This window comes from Barbus barbus, assembly GCF_936440315.1.
Source record: "Barbus barbus genome assembly, chromosome: 23".
NCBI classification, from domain to species: Eukaryota; Metazoa; Chordata; class Actinopteri; order Cypriniformes; family Cyprinidae; genus Barbus; species Barbus barbus.
Genome location: NC_136751.1, coordinates 4,925,164 through 4,948,039, shown reverse-complemented (window position 1 = coordinate 4,948,039; position 22,876 = coordinate 4,925,164). Strand labels below are relative to the sequence as shown.

The window sequence follows — 22,876 nt, the reverse complement described above, 5'->3', positions numbered from 1 at the left end:
GAGCTCAAAATGGGAGTTTGTCTCTCGCAAATGGCATTTGAATTGAGAACATGAAACTGATGTCAGCTACAGAAACTTTCCAGAGATTCAAGTTTGTGTTTGAAAGAAGCAAAATGAATGTCTGAGATGATTGATTTATGGGAGGAAATTTGAAGCACATGTTTGATGTTCACAAACGAGAAGGGTGATGATGTCATTAAAAGACCACCAACATATAAAGCCTAGACAAGTCACATGATAAGAGTCAGAACAGATATTTCCAAGTGTGTGCGTACCAACTTAGCCATATTTTGGGGACCAATCTGTACCAACCCATACGAAAATAAACCATGGTTTCATTATAGTAAAAATGTAGTAATCACGGTTAGTATAGCAAAACCATGGTTCATTTGAGGTTACCATGTTTTAACTATAGTAACAATGTTTTTTTGGTATTAAAACCATGGTTAATTTTCATAAGGACAAGTGAGCTATGTTTGACTGCTCGAAAAGTCATTTTGGGGCTGTTCTCATTTATAAAGATGCCATTATCTAGAAAGCAGATCCATAAATAATATTTTTTACATCAAAATGAAATGCGTATTTTACTAACACAATATAATGTATTTAAGAGTGAACCAGAATGTTCAACAACAACAAAACTGTACCTACTTAAAGTGACAGTTCACGCAAAAATTAAAATGTGCTGTTCATTTACTCACCCTCAGGCCAGCCAAGATGTAGGGGACTTTTTCTTCAATGGAACAGTAAAGAAGAGTTTTAGCTGAAACCATGATCCCACACTCTTACACATGTTGTTTTGAAAACTAGGAGCAAGTTTCCAACACACACGCACATGCACACACACACACACAACGTACACTGTTGCACATTTTTAGCATGCTGAAGTATATTTATAGCTCCAAATGCCCAAAGGAGAGCAGGAGAAAAGTAATAGGAAAATTCTAGGCCCTTTCCTAAGACACACACACACCTCTCGCCCTCTTATACTTGCGTAAACACATAAATCTCTCACACACACATGCACACAGAGCCGTACTGTATGCAATACAGGGTCAATACTGTGACCAAAGTGTGTGACAGAGGAGTTAAACGTTAACAACACACACACAGACACACACACAGTGAAGGCTTTATGACATTGGCCCCGGCTTAACAAACTACATTTGAGCGCGGCGCCAGTGGAAATGTGGAGAGGGGTGAAAGAAGAGAGATGAAGAATGAAAGGGTCTGACGGCCGTCTCTGTCCCAGGCTGTCCACTTAGACTCGGTCTCTCTGGCGGACCAAATTGTTTGTTTCCAAAACAACAAGCTCTTTGACTTTTGCAACTTAACCTTGTCAATGTTGCTGCCGGGTTTAATTCGGCTGAGAAAATGGCATGAGATGAGAGTTGTTCTCCAGTCGGATGACAAACTTATATTGATTGGGGGCCTGTGATGATGCATTGACTTTTCAGCACCACATTGTGAACTGATATGTTTATTGAAAGGCTTAGCCTATACCAATGTCTAGAGAGCAGATCCACACATAATACTATGAATTTTGATACAATTATTTTGTCAACCTAAATTTACATTTGCAACACATTTTAACTTTCCACAATATGGCGCATTTACAAGTGAAATTTCATGTTCAACAACAACAAAAAATGAAGGTCATCAGGAACTGATTCAATCTAAAAATTTGCATTCATTTGCAAAAAATAGTGTCATGAAATATACAATCGTGTCACGTGGAGTCATTGTTTGCCATTTCTGATCACTCCAAAACATACAGGTGCAGCTCAATAAATTAGAATGTTGTGAAAAAAGTTCATTTTTTCTTGTAAGTTATTTCAAAAAGTGAACCTTTCATATATTTTAGATTCATTGCATGTAAAGTAAAACATTTCAAATGTTGTTTTGTTTTGATGATTAGATCTTACAGCTGATGAAAGTCAAAAATCAGTATCTCAAAATATTAGAGATTCAATTAATGACCATCCCTACAGTATAAATTCTGGGTATCTCTTGTTCTTTGAAACCACAATAATGGAGAAGACGAACATTGACGCCCTCCACAAAGAGGGTAAGTCACAGAGGGTCATTACTGAAAGGTGAGGCTGTTTATAGAGTGCTGTATCAAAGCATGTTAAATGCAAAGTTGAATGCAATTAAATGCAAATGATTTCAGGCATTAACAAGGCTGTTGAAAAACAAACTAAACAAAGAGTTTCCGGTAAATGTCCTTGACAAACTTCTGCCAACTATTTTAAACCGTTTTGCTTCCCACAAATAAACAGATTCCGTCAGGACTGTTACTCACACACTTCATATAATCAATGCAAATCACAGACAAAGGCTAGTCAGTGTGATGAAAGTTTATGTACACATACGTTGTCAACTGTCTCCTATTTGGCACAGAGTTCAAAGGGTCAGCGGCACTGTACTTTTAATCCCACTCCATCACCTGATGGCAAGACCTTTGCTCATGCTACTGAGCGCTATAAAGGAAAGTTAAACACACTCAAGTCGACAGCCACGCGGAAAGCTCTAATCATTCACCTGCTACCGGCATTTAAAAGCCCATAAGAACGTCCAGGTCACAAGTGAGCATTCACTGCCGCCAATCAGGTCTTTCCACTTCAGGCCTTTTACACTCGGCCAAGCCCAGAAATGGTGATCTGATCTTCAGGATTATTATGAAAGCTGACCTATTTTTTTTTTTTTTACAAAGGTCACATCAAATTATTTCAGTCTATGATTCTGAGTCAAACATTTGGGTGTGGAAATGTATTGTTTAAGGCACCCAAAAATGAAGATTCTGTTAAGAAATCTTTTTTTCCTTCGATTAAAACACCAAAATAAATGTTTTGTTCACTGATAGGCATTTAACACTGATAGACTGTTAATCGCCGAGTCAGCTGGTTAACCTCGAGAACAAGAATTTTTGAGATTAGCATTTATTTCATGAACGCATTGATATCTTATCTTAACATATTTTAGCTAGGAATGTGCAAAAAAAAAAAAAAAAGCTTTCAAAATCCTCTATATATTTTCCCTGTAATTGTTTCCTCTAATCAAAAGCAAAAACAAAGTCAAAAGCAAGGTCAAATTAAATAAAACTGTATCAGATAGAATTGTAAATATATCATCAAATAAGTTCAGTGAACCATTTCATACTGATTTGACTCAAAAGAATGATTCAAAAATAAGATATGCCTAACAAAATTTGGCATGTTTCTTACACAAACTTATCTTACAGCTTCAGAAGAAATATTCAATATAAATATTATGCACAAAGAAACTTGTGTGATACTTTTACAGAGCTTTTGCATCCTGAAGCCACTCTAAAAACAAACAAAAAAAATCATAATTAAATTAAAACGCGACCAGCACATTTTTTCAAAATGTCTCCTTTTGTACCCTACAGATGAAAAATATATAAAAATGCTATGCGTAAAGATACTTTCACATCCTGAAGCCATTCAGGACCAGCACATTTTTCAAAATGTCTCCTTTTGTATTCTACAGATGAAATCGATATACTGGAAACTTGTTGGAATTTAAAAAAAAAAAAAAACTGTAACTGAAGCGAATTCCTCAGGATTGAGCACGCTAAATGGCACTACCGTATAAAATATCGCCCCACACCCAGATTACAACTGATGACTCAGCGTTCGCCAGAACAGCTACTCATCAGAACGAGAGAAAGACAGAGAGGAATAATTGTTAGAAGTCGGGATCGTGTCTTGTTTGAACATGAAACTTGCCGAGCCGAAACCCAATTTCCCACACGTCAGCTGAAACCACCAATGCTTGAGTCAAACATGCTTTCATTCCACGTCTGAGTAATACGGCCACTCTCTCACACACACAAACGGTGACTAACACGCTTTCTCACTTTCCTTAATTTCTTCCCTTCCTCTGCAGCGGGGACTACTTCACACCGTCTGAACACTTCCCCCTCCCCGTCGCTCTCTATTTCTGTCTCGGTATGTGTTCCGCTCATTCCCTAATGAAGTGTCTGAAGAGGGAGCCATTAAACACGTTTTAAACCATGTTCAAACCCATTATTCATGCTGCCTGTATGATCGCATTTGACATTTGACTGAGCATCAATTATGTTTGACAGCTCTATAAATGATACACAAAGGACTTGTTGGCGGGGCTTGCTGAGGCGAGCATTACAATTGCTATTGCTAATACTTAGGTTTTGGGGTTTCGTCAAATGCTGAACTCTATGTAATAAACTTCGTAATCGTATGGCCTGTGGAGAAGAGTGATTGGATTTGCATTTTTCCTAAGGGACAAAGTAATTGGCATAGCATATCTAGGAACCAAGAAACTTGAGTTTAGGTTAATTTTGCATTTCATTGGGGAGGGGGGGGGGGTCAAATTCAGTCAAAAAAGTCAAATTTTGCTTCATTCACCCATTCTAGAAAAGACTGTGTTATTGGAGGTAGGACAAAGTCTTGCTTGGCTTTTCCATTTGTAGGCAGATTGCAGCCTGTCAGCCACAAAACGGGGGCAGCTTACTGGATTTCAACAGAATCACTGGATTAAAGTCTATCGTCATCTCCAGGTAGGATGTGTTACGCCACACTGACACAGATCAGAGATGCAAATGATAAGAAAATACTAAATTTGTTGTTTCATATATTTCAGTCTTTAGTTTCACATACATTTAGCATTTGATTTACCTTCTATTGATTATCTTGTTTAGTTACTGACAAAGTTTGAACATTGTAGAAACCACACGAAACTCCATAGCAATCACACAGCAACACCCTCGCACAGAGGTGGAAAGTTTTCCATGGAGAAGTGTGGTACCTTTAGCAAGGGATGATGGGAAATCTGACTGCTTAGGTAAAGAGGTATTAGAGGTCAGTAGGCCACAGAAATTCTCAAATCCTGCTGAATCATGTTTGAACATAATAAACGCTTTTGTGCATGTAGGCCTTAAAAATTAATGTTGCATACCTACCAGATGAGTAAATATGGAAAATAATGGAGCTGAACACTCCCAGTCTGGCATTTAGCAAAAAAGGGTAAGATTGTAAAATCCTGTTTTCATCACAATAGAGGGTTTACCTAGAAACTTCCCACTGACAGAGTGTCTATCTAGTCATTTTCTCTCTCAGTCTCTATCTGTCCAGCTGTGTGCCTTCCCTCTTCAGTCAGTCCATTGTTCCTCCGCTGCAACAGGCCGTTTGTTTTTCAGTCGCATGTTGTCGTGGGAGTGAGTGCAGTGCAGTTTCGAGTAGAACAGAAGGTTACGAGAGTGCAAGCATCATATGTGTAAGACGGCAGCTACAAGGACCCGCCAGGACTGTAGGTGAGAGCGTGTGTGTGACCCGGATCAGACCGGACCCTTTTCTCCAGTCCTCCAGGAGAGGCTTAGTGCATTTTGGGAGTGCTGAGACTTTAGGACGCCAACTGCAGGCTGCATGCGTCAACAACTCGCTCATTCACACTGATCTAATTTTCTTCTGAATATTTCACTGTCCGAAGCCTCGCTGATGCGTCACAGAAAGCCATCCGAAAAATCTAATCTGCATCATTTTTTAGTTGAAATGGGTTTGATGATACAGATACAGTTTTTCAATCTACAATCATTCATGGCCAAGGGTTTAGAGGCATCGTTCACCCAAAAATGAAAATTCTGTCATTATAATAACTCACCCTCATGTCGTTCCAAACATGTAAGACTTTTGTTCATGACAGTACCACACTTGCCTTGTTTACAAGTAGAGGAATGCACACGCATGCGTCGAGGTACTCTCGTGAATGCCTGTCAAAGACTGACACGGAAGAGAAGAAATTGTTAAATAAAGTAATTGTTTTTGCTTTCTTTGCACACAATAAGTATTCTCGTAGCTTTATCAAATTACGTTTGAACCACTGATGGATTATTTTATCGATGTCCGTACTACGTTTCTGGACCTTGAACGTGGTAGTTCCGTTGCTGTCTAAGCAGGGACAGAAAGCTCTCAGATTTCATCAAAAATATTTTCATTTGTGTTCCGAAGATGAACAAAGGTCTTACGGGTTTGGAACGACATGAGGGTGATGAATTAATGACAAAAATGTTCATTTTTGGGTGAACTGTCCCTTTAAAATTAAATAAAATATTGCAGTGTGAGTATTGCAATAATGTATTTAACAGCTGTGTCAGTAGGCCAGCTCCACACATGCTCTTTGGCCACATGCAAAATATTCATGTCAAAAGTAAAAAAAAACAAAAAACAGTTGGTAATAAGATTTATTTGTTACATTAAACATTTGTCATGTGCTTGGCACATGAAAAAATAAAAAGGGTGACAAAAAGATTTTTGCCATATGATCATCACCTTTATCTTCCTGTCTAAAATGAAAGGGAAAAGCTCTAAAACAGAGCAATCATGGGAAAAAAGTCCGTCACAGTCTTGAAAACTGCATTTCTGATTATGAATAGATTAGATACACATTAATACGGTAATTCCCTTTAAACTGTATTCTCCTTACTTGTTCTTTTGAAATAAAGAAGCTTGATGGACCACAGACATGCTCTTAAAGATCTCTTCTCTTGCAAATTCAAAAATGGTTGATTTAAGATTTTGTGGCATCACATTCACAACCATGAACAAATATGGTCTCACATTGAAATATTAATACTTTACGGCAACATGGCGTACCCAGTCACATTAAAGAAATCAATTAAACAGAAAATTTGCTCATCCTCAGGTCACCCAAGATTTCCCAGAAATGTACCCAGAAGTTAAGCATTACATCACTTGCTCACCAACGGATCCTCTGCAGTGAATGGGTGCCGTCAGAATGAAAGTCAAAACAGCTGATAAAAACATCACAATAATCCACACAACTAATGTCTAGAATCCATCAAGACGTTTTAAAGGTGTAATAGGTGATTGTCTTCAGAAATATTTTTTGTTATGCTGGTTGAAATTCTCTTCACATTCTGATAGCAATCATTAAGTTAAGTGGACTAAATGCATGTATTTATATATTCTGAGGAAGGCCAAGAAATATTCAATCAAAATGCTCATTCTGAAAGTTTTCTCATCTGTGAATGACACATGATGTATTGTAGTAATGTTGTCTCTGATCGTCTGATCTGCGTGTATGTGTTCAGGGGGCATGGCGATTTGCAGGGAGGGTGGGACGTTCAATTTCAGTGCTATCAGGCTAAAGTTAGCATTTTTCAAGATGTCCTATTGAACTTTTAAATGTAGCTTCTGGCCAAAATACTAGTCCATAATCCATAATAATGCTTTGTCTAGTGAAAAATTCCATCCTCTGTTGTCCTCTCACATCAAAATTCGCCTAACATATTTATTTAAAACTGTTTTCGCTTGTAACTCTGCTTGACCCGTGCATACAGTATTTCACTCCTGACTACTTTTTCACTGGAGAAAGCCATATTATGGATAGAGGACTCATATCTTAGCCAGAAGGAACAGTCTGAAGTTAAAATGTTAGTCCCATTTTATATTAGGTGGCCTTAACTACTATGTACTTACATTTAAATTAATAATTTGATACAATGCAATTGTGTACATACATGTTTTTACATTGTACTTATATTTTTAAAAATACCTATATGTAATTACATCAGTAATTAAATTTATAATTACACTGTTGATCCATCCCTTAAACCTACCCATACCACCAAACCTGTATCTTACCTGTATCCCACTAACCTTACCTGTATCCCACCTCAATAGCAGCAAAAGTGTTGTGGAATACAATATGACCACAATAAGTACATTGTACTTATTTTTTGATGCAAGTACATAATAGTTAAAGCCACCTAATATAAAGTGTGACCAAAATTTCTTAATGATGGATTTATTACAAACATGCAGTTAAATGTTAATTGATGGAGTCATGTGGATTATTGTGATGTTATTATCATCTGTTTGGACTCTCATTCTGATGGCATCCATTCACTGCAGAGGATCTATTCGTGATCAAGCGATGTAATGCTGAATTTATCCAAATCTGTTCTACTTATGAAACAACTCATCTAAACCTTGGATGACCAGAGAGTGGAGTGAGAACCAGAAAGGCATAAGTGAAATTTCAACAACTTTACAGGAGAGCCAAAACTAAAATTTTACCATAGCTTGATCTGACTTTGTGCACTCATTTCAATTGTTTATAAAAAAAAAATGTACACTCATGGATGACAGTAGAGAGATCTCATTAAGAGCTTTCATTTGATATATCTCCATTTCACCAAAAATGTGCCATTCTGGTTCTCACCCTTCAAAATATTGATTTTCAGGTGAGCTATTCATTTAAAGTATCATGGAGGAAGTAAGACAGATACTATAAAACTACTCCAGAAAACAGTACTTGCAATACATTAACACTAAGAGTCACATCTGCATTTGCATACCTCTGTAAAGAATGCTTCTGGCCTTCGAGGAGACTGAAAGTGTGTACTGAACATCCAAGACACCCTGCTGAACAACTTTGATAAATAACATAATCAACAACAACTCACAACAAATTATAATCACTTTCAAACTTCTTATACAGCGTCAGGTGATTACTTTTCTCAAAAGCCAATTTGGTAATTATCTATAATTACCGAAAGCTTCTCTTCCAGTTTCTGAGAATCAGTTGGATATGTACGCCTCATGCCAGGATATTTGCAAATGCAAACTACTCGTAATCATTTTGTAATAAACATGATTGGCATTTACAAAACAAAAAAGAGAAAGGAGATCTAAAAGACACTTTAGAGACTAATGTGTATAGCTTAAGTGTGCACTGTAGCCGACTTGTTCTAGGTGCAGTGCATTGTGGAACTTTGCACAGGTGAAAGCCAAAAATCAGCCTGTTGGGGGTTAAGGCAGGTTGCTGTGGCTACTACGCATGACACGGGTCTTGGCAAATGAAAGCAGCGTGAGAGAAGAGTGAAGAACGCGAGGCCTAAAGCGGGCTGGATGATGATGACACAACAACAAACAGAGAGACCGAGAACGGACGCAGTCAGGGGGAAATTATCTCGCAGCCGGGCTTGCTTGAAAACACTGCCTGTGCCCCTGCGCCAAGAAACAATGCCACAACAAAGTGAAAGAATACTGTTTATTTACGAGGAAGGGAGGACAGACTGCAGCCGACTGAAGAGGGGAAACAAAGGAGGAGGAGTGAAGCAATCAAAGGCAAAGAAGCCAATATACACACCCTCACAGATACCGCCTGAGAAACTGTTAAAGGAATAGTTCGCTCAAAAATGAAAATTCTGTTATCGTTTACAAACACTCATGTCAACCCAAACCTGTATGCTTTTTTGTGTGTGTGTGTGTGGAATATAAAAGCACCATGTTTGTAAAAGTCATTGGTTTTTGCACGTCGACATTACGATGTCTAAGTTGGCATAACACATCTAACCTAGGGCTGGGCGATATATATCGCATGCGGCTGTCATGCACATCTCGTCAGTAAAGCCAGTTCTGTGATTAGTGGTAAATCTCCATCACCTGCTTTCAAATGGAGCGGCATTTAATACACAGAGCCGTAGTTCATTGATAAGCTACGCAATATCGTGTTCATTATCAAAGGAGATTCATCTGCGATAATGAACGCGATATTGCGTAGCTTGTAACTAGACATGACAGTTTGCAAATACGGCCAGTGAAAATATTCATATTATATTTCCAAAGTAATTGCAATCAGCCAGATAAAATGAATCAAAAATATTAAATTACACAATGTAACTATCACAATAACTTTAATATGCTTTGTATATGTCCACTACATTTCATAAAGACTGTGGAATTCAATAATGTGAGTATTTTAAGTCTGTTAAGATTCCAAAAATCTGATTCAACTACATATTTCTTTGCATTATCACATGCATCTCTTTGCACATAGTTTGCATCATAAAAATATATGCATAATTAATAATGTCATTTTATGTATATTAGTGCATGTAAATTAAAATGTTATATAATTAGTTTTGTTCATTCTGTGAGAAACAGTGTGGGAAACATAAACTGATTATTTTTACTGCTTGTAAAGTAATTCATGTGATTCCCTTTCACTAATGCCACCAAAATTGGCCATATAATGTTTTCATGTGTACCAAACACTCCCTCTGTCTGTTACTGGACAGATGAACAGATCCACTGGTTGAGCCAGTGTTGCTGCATTGGCCTGGTAAGAATATTTTTTTCTTATCCATATTCAAAAATGACTACAAAGTGTGTGAGGTAAACATGTACGCATTGGTTTGGGTGTATACAGATGATCACATCGTGGAACAGAGATTCTTGGAGCACATACCATGTGACCCCCAAGAGAACTGAAAAACAGAGAGAGAGAGGGAGGGAGGAAGAGAGCGAGAGAGGGCGAGCAGTACATACAGCATAAACAGATTGTCATGGCCACAGAACAGCAGTGTGTGCAGTCCCTTTCTCTATTTCATTCTCTCTCTGTAAAGACAGGGAAGAGCTTGGCTCACTTTGCACGGGGGTCAAGGGTTGTATCTTTTCCAACACACTCTGGGCCATCAGCCAACTAGAGCAAGGGAAACAGAGCAAATTGCAGCCACAGCACAAACAGACAGGAGCTGGTGAGAGTGAGATGGAGCAGGGCTCGCAACATTTCTAAATTCCTGGTAGCCCTTCGGGCAGGTACTCTTCAGATTTTGGTAGCCCGAAAATTAATTTAACTAGCCCAAATAAAATAAAGACCATAAATGTCAATCAAAAACATTTTCAATACACAAATATCAAGGAAAGAGTTTTATTTGACTATTTACAAGGTATCTGCAGAATTCTTAAAAAGCTATTTAAGGCAATTTTAAAAATTATTTCTTATACCATTTAATGTATTTAAAACTGTCTAAGGCCTTAAAAACTCTTCAGTTTAGTTTTATCAAATTTAAGGACCCGTGGGAGCAATGTTCCCTCTAATTTTTTTCTTGCTGAGCAAAACTTTTCTCTATTGGACGGACATTTCTGGCACCTGAGCAAAATCATTCTTTACACCAGACCTGTACAGCATGCACACAAATAAAGTGTGTAACTTTTAACTTTAATGAGCTATTTATATTTGATTTGACCCTTGATGGAACTAAATGATGTACATTTCAGGTTAAAGAGAAAACAGTACACTGCAGTTCAAACGTTTGGAAGTTTTTTAAAGAAGTGTCTTATGCTCATCAAGGCTGTATCTATTTGATAAAAAATATTGAATATTATTTCACAAAATAATATTGTGAAATATTATTGCAATTTAAAATAAATGTTTTCTATTTTAATATACTTTAAAATGTAATTAATTCCTGTGAAGCAAAGTGTCACATGATCCTTCAGAAATATTCTAATACGTTGATTTTTAATCAATGTTGGAAACATTTGTACTGCTTTTTTATTTATTTATTTTTTACTGAATTTTTTGGGACCTGTGATATTTAAAAAAAAAAAATCTAAATTAAAAAGAACAGTGTTTAGTCAAAATAGAGATTTTGTTACAATATAAACTATTCAAAGGTTTGGGCTCAGATTTATTTTTTTTCTTTATTTTTTAAAGATACTTTAAAAAAAGTTTAAAGAATGTTAAATAAACTTTATTCAGCAAGGATGTGTTAAATGGATAAAATTGATAGTAAAGACTTCTATTGTTAGAAAATATTTCTATTTTGAATAAATGCTGTTCTTTTAAACTTTTTATTAATCAAAGACTCAAAGAAAAAAGTAACAGATTCCAAAAAAATATGAAGCAGCAGAACAGTTTCAACACTGATAATAAATCAGCATATTAGGATGATTTCTGAAGGATCATGGGACACTGAAGACTGGAGTAATGATGATGAAAATTCAGCTTTGATCACAGGAATAAATGCTATTTTATAGTATAGGTGTTAAAATAGAAAAACAATATTAGAAATTGCAATAATATTTCACAATATCACTGTTTTTTCTGTATTTTTGAAATGAATACAGCCTTGATGAGCAAGAGACTCAGTCAAAGACTCAAAAACAAGGTCAATTATTTATCAGGTTTATAATAGAGCCCTAACATAATATATGATCAAAACAAACTATTTAAACTGATAGAATAGAATAGAAACTGAAGCAAAACTTAAGCGGAGATCTGTAAATTAAATAAAAAAAAAAAAATGTGAACATATGAATTCTTCTATAGCTGTCTAAACATGGTTATGAAGTACAGTTTGTACAATACTCTTGTGTGTGACTGAACATGTTTCAGAGTTTTATTACCGTTCTTTGCCCATCCTCCGCTATTTCCAGCACTTAATCAAGCCGCTCTTCTTTAATACATGAGGACGTTTTATTTCACGTCATTGCGTTTGTGTTGTCTCTGAGCGCATCGCAACCATTGAAGTATTCAGTTTCTACAGCGACTCATTTGGTGTATATAGTTCTCTTTCTATGAAACCTGTAAACCGCATTCACCGGCTCTAACTCTGTCGTGACTTCAGCTCTATAGCGGCTTGCCCGAGCATTGCTATTCTTTCCCTTTTACTGGCGACATTCAATCAAATGACTTCCCAACTCATTTTTGTGTGCGCGAGGCACATTATTTCTTCTGTGCGGCCGCGGTGGAAGAAGAGCGAGGTCGCGCGCGCTCAGCTTAGAGGGAACACTGCGTGGGAGCCCTGTATTTAAGGTAGCCCGTCGGACAGGGCAGTGATACATTTTGGTAGCCCGACTGGAAAACACAATAGACCCGGGACGTCGGGCTAGCGATTTTGTGAGCCCTGTCGAGAGAGAGACATGGAGGTACAGTCTCTGTTCTGTAGATCTAGAGTTCATCAGGAAAAAAAAACAAAGAGAGAGATGTAGGAACATGAGACATGCAAGTGAAAACTAGATTTGTACATCTTCTGAAGAAAATGTGAGAGTTGTTTGCCTGTGCAAAGGTCGCTGCCACAGTGCCAGGATGTTTCTGGGGGTCAAAAGAACCAACTGCCAAGTTTGTGTGATATTCTGGTCTCTAGATATGCTAAATATGCGGTTTCAATCGCACAAAAAAAAAAATGCAACAGTAATTGGGCCAATAACACATAAGAGTATCAAAGATTTGAAGAAAGAAAGAAAGAAAGTCTTTAAGAAGATTTATAGCTATTTTAGGAGACAGCAGTGGTCCTCTCTATGATATAATTTCCTGTTTTTTCCTTTTTTTCCCCCTGCATCATTTCTGCACATTAATTGTACAACATTATTATAATTTGCAAAAACAATTATTTTTCAAATATTTATAATATTTTAACCCACTTCAAGAAATTTTTAAAAAGGCTTTTTTATGCACTGAGCTTTCAGATTAAAAAAGTATTTCAGCCATTAAAAATATGTTTATAATAAAAGGTTTTTTTTTCAAGTCACTGAGTATCGTTTTAATACAAATGAATGGAACAAAACAAAAAGAAATAGCGTCATGTTACTGACCAAATATCAACAACTCTCTTCCATCTGACATCATCCAACCAATTTTTTTATTATTATGAATATTCTGTGAATTGCAAGCTCTTTTCACACGATTACAACAAATTTGATGCATTTTGGTCAGTACTACCTCATTTTTGCATTGCAAACACCAAGACTTTTAACCATTGCGCAATTCCAGTTCTTTGAAAATCAAAATTAACTCCATGAGTACCAACAATCATCATTACAGGGGAAAGAATACAGTAAATGTTCTCTTATGAGAGAAACTGCACTTCATCACTGGCGCATAAAGCTAAATATTTAGGTTTTAAATTAAGTCAGTATACACATACTCTGCCATCCAGCCAATTGCAGCGTTGGAGGAACAACCTCAACAGGAATCTTGTACACACAGAGTAATTTCCATTCCACCTTAAATGTAGGGCAAAGTTCTAGCTTGATTCAGCCAAAGAGTTTGTACTAAAGAAAAAAAAGGCTTGTGTTGACTGTGGAGTGTTCTGAGCCTCACAGCTGGGTGCTGTTGTTTTCGGCGCGCTGAAAGCTTCTCGATATCACATTATTCTTTCATAGCTCACCTTAGCACCGCGACTTGTAACTCATCTGGAAGCTCAGATCACCTGACCAGATAAGAAACACTTTGTTCCAAACATTGGATCTTACTGTCCTTCCAACGCACTACAAACGGCCTTTAATAGACCCAAAACACAGATCTACAATTGATGAAACATTTCACCTTCCTCCTGCCTGACTAGGGGTGTCCCCGACTAAGTCGAATCGGAATTTTCGAATCATGCCGATAGCCGAATCATATGTTTGCGGACCGGGCCAAAATACATTACATTCCACAGTCATAATTACTGACGTTAACTCACAGGGAAAAGGAGTAACCGATGCCTCGCAGATACAAACGGGGTAAATAATGTTTACTGTAGCGTAACTCTACCAAATGCATCTTAAACGAGATAAATGATATATACACGATATATATAAACCAGCTGAAATGTTTTGAAATCACTTGTACCCTACCTGATCGAAACAATGAAGTCTTCCACTCTGCCTGTGTCAATTTGTGTCGTGTTAAAAACCGAATTCCCTGTCGCCAAGATGCTCCTCTGTCGTCACGGATTAGAAAGCGAAACTTTAATCTATATGGGGAAGTTGGATTTATTCACGCACGTTAAAATATTTATTTAAAGCTTCTTTCTTTTAAGATTCTTATTTACAGCATTATCATAACAGGCTGTATATGAACTTATTGGGAGAAAACCGGTAGTTCTATGTGAAATCAGACACTGAGCACCCCCATATAACCAAAATGGCATGTTCATAACACCCTGCCAATATTCAACTGTGAGATTGGCAGTCGAATCAGGCTCCTCCAATCGAAGCATCGAATCGTCGACTATTCGGGGACACCCCTATGTCTCTGATAAAATGGATTACGACGTCGCCTCATAAAACCATCTTTGCTTTCATGACCAGGTGATACTGTGGTGGTGCGTTCATGGTTTTATGACATAACACAGACCTGCGGTGGTTCTTGATTTTAATATCCCCGATGTGAATATGCCTTCCCTGGACGCCTGTCTGTGTGCCTGAGAGGATGCACTACTCTTCAAACACCAGATGGTAGCACAGGGACAAACGCTGTCCCTTAGCAGAGGTGATGTGAAGTGTGGCATCACGCAGTCTCAGGTGAGAGGCCATATGTTAGGCTGTAAAACGTTTGCACAGGCCAGCATGAAGAGGTCACTCTGGTTCTGCAGCGGGGGAAATTAAGTGGTATTAGAATAGGGCATGGGTCAGCAAAATATTTTAGTTCACCCAGAAATGAAAATCATCTAAATATTTATTCACCCTCAGGCTATCCAAGATGTAGATGACTTTGTTCAACATAATAGATTTGGAGAAAGTTAGCATTACATCACTTGCTCACAAATGGATCCTCTGCAGTGAATGGGTGCCGTCAGAATAAGAGTCCAAACAGCTGATAAAAACATCACAACGACACCAGTTCAACAGTTAATATCTTGTGATATATCCTGTTACTTCTGGCTCTATCCATTATATCGCTTTCTCCAGTGAAAAATCAGTCTTTTGGACTTGATCTGTGCAAGAGAAATATGCATAACCGTTGTAAACAAAAATGTCTTGTATACGTCTGGATTATTGTGATGTTTTATCAGTAGTTTGGACTCTCATTCTGACGGCACCCATTTACTGCAGAGGACCCATTGGTGAGCAAGTGATGCAATGCTAAATTTCACCAAATCTGTTCTGATGAAGGAACAAACTCACCTACATCTTGAATGATCTGAGGGTAAGTAAAGTTCTTCAAAACACAAATGAAGATGTTTTTACTGGAACTCGTTTTCTGTCCATTCATTGAAAGTTCATGCAACCCAAATTTCACAAAGGAAATCCATACAAACTGAGAAGTTTAATCCACTGACTCGTTCATTAACATCAAACAATACACATTCATCGAGCTCATAAAATATGGTAAGCACAGAAGCACAACTGTGTTTCCTTGATGCACCACTGCACAATCAAGCAGAAGCCTCTGCCAACAGGTTGGTTTTGCTGCAGGGTAAATGAACGTGCACCACCTGGAAATCATACTATTAACACTCCTTTACATACGAGTTAACTGAATGTCACAATTAATTTGAATGACCAAAGCTGTGCCTATTAAAAAAGTAAAGAAAAAATATTTATATTTAAATTACACATTATATATAAAATTATATATATATAAAATTGCATTAAATATAAATGATAATGGAATTAAAATTATAGAATTAACTATAATTAGAAACAGAATTAAATCATTCAATGTTTTAGAAAAATGTTGAGTGACTGACCTTTCTGAAATGGTATCTCACATGAGTATCCAAGGCAACCAGAAATTTCCATTTGTGTCATACTTTACGATTTATAACATCTCACCACCTACTTTTCGGGTTGTTCCGATGCCCCTGTCTAGCATCCGTGGTGCTCAGTTAGTATTCATCTAGTGTCAGTCAGTGATCTCACTTCCTGCCCCTCCCCTCCTTCCCTCACAGTCTCTATAAAAATAGCCAAAAAGAATCTGAAGAATTCAAGAGCATTATCAGATAAATGTTCCTTCTGGCTAAAATGTGACATCACAATGTAGTCTAGTCTAGTTCCTTAAAGCAGTTGTTTATCCTCAACTGTTTCCACAGAAGCAGAACTGAATTGCAGGTTTGAACTTGAGGTCAACTCAGGTCACTCTAACCACACTCAGTTCCTCAGCAAACTCACAAGTGTCCCGGAAGAAAGTTTTTCTGTAACACACAAACCAGTGCATGACAGCTTCTAAATTTAGGCCTACACACGTTTTATAGGGAACTTATTTTTTAAATATAAAAATAATTCATCTTATCCAGTTAAATACATAGAGACAACTATGAATATGGAATTTCTAGGTCGATTCCTGTGGAAAAATGTGTAAACACTGTGACTCTGAGCTGCTATCAAAACATTGCTCTGTTTGTTTAAGAATCCCAACTAGCCTGACACAGCAACATTGACTGCATCAATGGTGTGGGTTTGAGTGGACTATCTGCTTGTTTAACCAATGACAGATGGAGGGAGTGTTCAAAAACCAGTTTGCAGAGACTTTTGAATGGCTGTACAGAAGAGGTCATGTGGAAAGCCCGTAAATGGAAATGGTTTGGGCATGTATTATGCTAATTAAATAACTGTAAACACACATTCCCTTCATTAAGAACGATCCAGATTTGAAAGCTTATAATGAGAGTAGGAACACGTTTGCGTGCATACACACTTGTGGTGAATTCACCAGAAAGTTTGCATGAGAAACTTGACTGCTCACATAAAGGTCAATGACATAGTGTATAAGAATGTTAAAACAATCTATTGCAATCTTAAAACAAACTATTGCATTTATTCGTGCACGCACACACGTGTGCGTGTTTTACTATACTTTTGTCTGTTTACTATTTTCAAAAAATAATAATAATAATTTAATCCTAAAAATGTTAGGTGCACTAACCACAAAGTAATAAATAAATAAAATTTCCCTTATACTGTAAATACATGTGCACATCTTAATCAAGTCTGTAAATAGAAGTTAAGTCTATTATTAGGTAAATTTGTTTAACAAATAGAAGATATATTATTGCGTTTTTAGCAAGTCGCACCACATGATATTTTACAATTAAATGGCACCACCTTAAATGTGCACCTCCTTAACAGAAGTCCTCTCTATATTCTTTCTTGATTTATATGTGACCCTGGAGCACAAAACCAGTCTTAAGTCGCTGGGGTATATTTGTAGCAATAGCCAAAAATACATTATATGGGTCAAAATGATCAATTTTTCTTTTATGCCAAAAATCATTAGGATATTAAGCAAAGATCATGTTCCATGAAGATATTTAGTACGTTTCCTACCGTAAATATATTAAAACTGAATTTTTGATTAGTAATATGCATTGCTAAGAACTTCATTTGGACAACTTTATAGGTTTAAACTTTACATTTTCACAGTATTTTGATTTTTTTTGCACCCTCAGATTCCAGATTTTCAATAGTTGCATCTCAGCCAAATATTGTCATATCATAACAAATTCAAATGTTGTATAAAATCTCAATTTTGAATTTTTCTCAAACTCTCAATTTTGTGGTCCAGGGTCATAATATGATATGATATATGATATACATGACATATTTCTAAGCAATAATAAAATATATCTATGACAGTACTAAAAAGGCTTTTTATTATTATTACGATATCAGGACAGTTGTACAGTACCACCCTGGCATTTTTTAATTTATGCGCTTAAATTAATTTCAATTCAGAAATTAAAAATGTGCATCAGAGAAGAAGTGTATTCAAGTCACTATATTCTTGCAGAATAGATTGACTTGGTGTCATGTAACTGTAGAATTATTTGTAAATGAGGACTGATGTCTCAAATTGTCGCAGAATTATGTTGGGTAAACACCTACCAGTGCACTGTAATGTCTATACGGTACTGTCCCTCCAGGGTGACTATGCAAAGGTAAAGGGTCAGACATGGGTGGGTGAATTTTCTAAATAAAACCAGCACATTCGCCATTCACAGATGATGCACCATCACCTCAATTTGAGATTGACGTCACATTTCCCTCATCTCTGTGACGTTACAACTGGAGCTTTAACACTATAGATTATCTAGATCACTTTAAAGCCAGATCCCTCGAGCGGTTCGCTCCAAAACACTCGCTGATGTCTACGAGGTGTTGAGCCAATGTGGGGCAGAGCACGCTATGAGTCTTGAGCCTCAAAGACAATTCAGATCAAGTTGCAAACTCTGTGAGCTTCTAAAAATAGCGTGGTAGGATATCACGCTCACAGCACTAGCTAATGGCCTGTGTGGCCAGTGGGCTAAAGAGCAGCCAAACACTGCCAGAATACACTTCACACATCTCTCTCTCTCCGCTCACACTGCTGACTACTACTGACGGCCTGTCGGGTTCTTTTGTTATGGAGGAAAAATTGGGGAAAGACGTGATTAATTTAAACAGACTTCTGTGCCAAAACTATCAGGCGAAACTGCAAGATTATCAGCTCTGTCTGATCTGGGGTCAGCTCATAGTATCACTATCTCTGCCTCTATCACACACACCACTAACTTAATCAGCTTGCGTCACTGAGGCCCTGGAGAGCTGACAGGAAAAAGAGAATTAGGGGAACATGGGTAGCACCCTTCAGTGAGGGCTTTAAATGGGACGCAAACATTTATAAAGAATGAAGCCTATTTTATTTCTTAATACACACTCCTGATTCAGAGGCGCACATCATTTCAAATGTAAAAATAATAAAAAATGATTGTGCTCTGCCTCTGAAGCTACTAACATTTTTGTGTGATGTCATCAAGCCCCCACTTTCACAATCCAATCAATTCACAGTAGATTAAATCAAGTCCCACAGAGCACTTTTCTCACCAAATAACCCATTTTACTCAGGAATATTTTAACCCAAAAATGAATAAATTGTGATTGCTTTCTCATCCAATCCTGCATGACTGTCTTCACTCTAAAAATAAAATAAAGCTCCATGAAGAACTTTTAACATCCATGGAATCTTTTCATTGGACAAAAGGTTCAAGGTTATTTCGATTATTAAAATGTTCTTCATGCTAAGAAACAAAGGGTTCTTTTTCAGGCTCACTGAAAGGTTCTTTAGGGAACCAAAAATGGTTCTTGAATTGTATCACTGGGGGGGGAAAAAATGTCCCTTCCATATAACAGCAGACATTTTACAGAAGTCCCAGGCACTCATTTCAACACAATGAAAGTAAAAAAGGGTTTTAATAAACCTTATTGTGAGGTTCCCAAGTTTCATATAAAGCTTATGAATTGGAACATAGCTGGAAAGTAAATGGGAATGTAGTGCACCAGTCTTAGTTTTATAGTGTTGTATTTTGGAGCTCAACAGGCCCATCCAATTCTGCAGAATAATGGTGTTGACCATGGATGAATTATTCCTTCAAGACCATTAGTTGTCATGCCAAGTCATGCCAACATCAAAAAAGCTTGAGGTCAGGATAAATATGACTACATCATCTTTGAAAGGTCATCAGATTGATTCTCCAATAAATCAATCATGTGATTTTCCACAACAACATCCGATAATATAGTGAGGTGAATTATGCTAAAGTGATGCCAAAGAACACTTGGCCCCTTTAATTTTACTCCATTAGACACAAAATAGATCATTGTTTTCACTAAAACTAGAACCACACTTCACTAAATCAATTTCCAACTACTTAAAAGTTCACACAGGTGTCCTAGCAGAATAACCCAAAAAATAACATTTCTGGCAATGTTTAGAAACCCATATGACTGACTTTCTTCCATGAAACATGTCCTGGCCACTCTTTTCAGTATAATTAATGTGAACTAGTACTGGGGCGGTCAAGAGCCAAAATTACAAAAAAAAAAAATTAAAAGCAGTATAAAGTACTATAAAAGTGGCCCATACAACTAGACCTTCTGAAACTATATATGACCGGTAACAGAACAAGCATGTAGTCATAGACATCTGTCCTGACTCTCCTTAGCATGTTCACAAAAGTTTCCTAGAGAAAATGTCTGGCTTACCAATGAAATCACTATCTTTTCAATCAATCTGTTGATCCATTTCATAAAACCAGTTTGAATGATTCATTCAATAATTTGACTAACGTGGCTCTTGATTTCAGCTCACTGACTTAATGATCCAATCACAGCGGTTAACAGCCCATTGGAGTTAAATTTCTGTCTGCAAGCTGTAATATGGCTTTGGAATATCATATGAATCACTTCTATGATAGTTTGGCCTCCTTTTGAAGCTTGAAAGCTAATCCCCATTCACTGCACGAAAAGGACCAACCTGTACATTCCTCAAAAATTCTCCTTCCATGTTCAAGGGAAGAAAGCAAGCAAACAGGTTTCTAAGGACATGTTGTTACATAAATGAACTTCCCATTTAACTAAGAACACGTTCCACTAATGTTTGGCAGTAAAACATGTCCGAATAATCTTAAATCTTCATTCTGAAGTGCATTTTATCATTTAAAACCTGCATGCCAAACACACTTCCTGTAATGTTTTGCTTGCAAGCTGTGCTTAAGTGCTATCTTTGTTTACAGTAAATGCCTCTCGGATTGATATGTTTTTTGTGTGATGCAAGGACATTCAGACATTCAAGTGTGGCTTAAGTGGAGCCACTGTATGCGTGCACAACACTCATTTGCACAATATTCAAAGAGAAACTAACGTCCTGTATGCATGCATGCCCTGTCAGCTGCAGCACACTTTTGTAAAAAGCCCATCTTTAATGCTGACGGCATTTACTACAGACAACCGACTCATAACGTGATGGTGAGCAGCGGCCACATTCACCGTCACATTCTTCAAGTGCCTGCCTCTTTCTGCCAATCAGTCACGACATTGTAGCTGCCTAGCTCGTTTTCCTCAACCCAGACCTTCAAACGACAATCAAAACGCCCTAACTCACTCTTAAGCAGCAGCTACAAGTCTTTCCTGGCTTTTCGTGTCTTTTTACGGTCACATGGAGACGGGCCCGACGTTACTCCGAGCCTATCGTCAGCTCATTAGCATCCATTGCATTGAAGAGAGGCAGTTAGCAGGCGAGGCTAACTCCAGGATCCCCTACAGCTGCTGCTGTGGCTGCGAGTTCAGCGCCGGAGCGCTACGCTACAGACGCGCCGCGATACATGCAGCCGACTGACAGTTTGATGCTTCGGCGTTTAGGACGCGCCGCGCTGTCACGGCATTCTGCGCCGAGCTTGTGTGGGTGCGTGAGCGCGGAGCTTGCCTACCCCATTCCGCCGTGCGTCTGCGAGCGGAGGCCGATGTCAAGAGTGACGGCCAGCCGACATCACCCGAAGTGTCCGCCGCCACTGCGCAAGATCCTCCTCGGCTGTGTTAAGCGACCAACGCGATGCCCCGAAAGAAAGCCGCTGGTTAAATATCGGATGCTTCAAAATGTTGTTTGGCTTCGGCTCCGAGCGGAAGATGAGTCCCGGGGAAGACGATAGATCATGACTCCGCTGTTGGAGACGCTGTCTGCATATTCCAGCCTGTAGTGTAGAGGTAGCAGAAGGCGCTCAGACAGACAGCAGCTCTGGCGCTCATTACTCAACTCACTGTACACACATATGAGTGACACACACACACACTCACCCAGAGCTATATCAGGACTGTTTCCTGCTGTTTCAATGAGCTCCTCTCATATTAGATCATAATCATACACCATCATCTAGTTAGCACACATTTTTACAGTAAAATAATTAATATTATTCACAATATCATACATTTTTATAAATAAAAAAATTGATATTTACAAAGGGCTTTACTGAGAGAATATATATATATATATATATATATCAAATAACAATTATATAGTAATGATTTTTTTTACCACATTTACTATGGGATAAACACTGCTGCATTGAATATTATTTTTACTTTAATTCAATAATTGAATTAAAGTAAAAAATAATATTCAATGCAGCAGTGTTTATCCCATAGTAAATGTGGTAAAAAAAATCATTACTATATAATTGTTATTTGATCGTATGCCCATGTATTGTTTTGTCTACCACTACAACAATTTGCCAGTCACACCTTTCAAATAGCCGTGATCATTTAAGCCAGATGAAATATGGCCTTACGTTTATTAAAATAATGTTTGTTTTTTTTATTATTATTTTGAATAACACAGGAGCCACTCATGACTAAGCATGATCAGAATATGTTTCTTTATTGGTTCACTAAAACTGAGGAACACAGTTATGCAATTGTGGTTGGGTGAATGAAGCTCACGTCTGCTTTGTCTGAGACATCAGACAGATAACCTGACCTGACAACAGAGGTATCAGATGTATCAGCCCTCTTAGATCACTCCTTACCTGGCATATGCCAAGATC

The 22,876-nt window shown here is 37.6% G+C and overlaps 1 protein-coding gene across 2 annotated transcripts in view; it reads right to left on the bottom strand.

The window, feature by feature from the left end:
- The window catches only part of LOC306843356 (B-cell CLL/lymphoma 9-like protein), a 50,538-nt gene extending 28,486 nt beyond the window's left edge, over positions 1–22,052 (bottom strand). For both annotated transcript variants that reach the window (XM_079374798.1, XM_079374799.1), the window contains exon 1: positions 21,767–22,052. The gene's annotated coding sequence lies outside the window, so the exon portion shown is untranslated. The remainder of the gene's footprint in view (positions 1–21,766) is intronic.
- Positions 22,053–22,876: the final 824 nt, after the last annotated feature.